Source organism: Otolemur garnettii, unplaced genomic scaffold (assembly GCF_000181295.1).
Source record: "Otolemur garnettii isolate 467f Iridium unplaced genomic scaffold, OtoGar3 scaffold00104, whole genome shotgun sequence".
In the NCBI taxonomy this organism is placed as follows: domain Eukaryota; kingdom Metazoa; phylum Chordata; class Mammalia; order Primates; family Galagidae; genus Otolemur; species Otolemur garnettii.
In genome coordinates, this window is record NW_003852499.1 from 697335 (window position 1) to 698132 (window position 798).

A 798-nucleotide genomic window follows, 5' to 3' on the forward strand; every position below is an offset into this window, starting at 1 on the left:
GTGAGCTGTGATGCCACAACACTCTACCCAGGAGGACAGCTTGAGGCTCCGTCTCAAAAAAACAAAACAAAACAAAAAACTAGTCAGGCATTGTGGTGGGCAACTATAGTCCCAGCTACTTGGGAGGCTGAGGCAAGAAAAACGCCTAAGCCCAGGAGCTGGAGGTTGCTGTGAGCTGTGTCGCCACCACACTCGAGACCAAGGGCAACAAAGTAAGACTCTGTCTCTAAAAATAAATAAAGAAAAGCTTATGGCTGCATATTACTTGTAAGTGAGTAATTTTTACATTTCTTTTCTTAAATCCCTACATGCAGAATTATTGAGTTGAAGGATGTAATATATATATATTTTTTTTTTTTTTTTAAAGAAAAAGTCTCACTTTGTTGCCCTTGGTAGAGTGCTATGGCGTCACAGTGACCTCCAGCTCTTAGGCTTAAGCAATTCTCTTGCCTCAGCCTCCAAGTAGCTGGAACTACAGGCACCAGCCACAATGCCCAGCTAAGAAGCATGTAATTTTTTAAAATTTGTTTTCAAACCGGCAAGGTGGCTCATGCTTATAATTCTAGCACTTTGGGAGGCCAAGGAGGGTGGATTGCCTGAGCCTACCTGTTGGAAACCAGCCTGAGCCAGAGTGAAACCCCGCCTCTAAAAAATAGCTGGGCCTTATGGCAAGCGCCTATAGTCCCAGCTACTTGGGAAGCTAAGGCAAGAGAATCAATCACTTGAGCCCAGGAGTTTGAGGTGACTGTGAGTTGTGATGCCATAGCACTCTACTAAGGGCGATGAAGTGAGACTCTG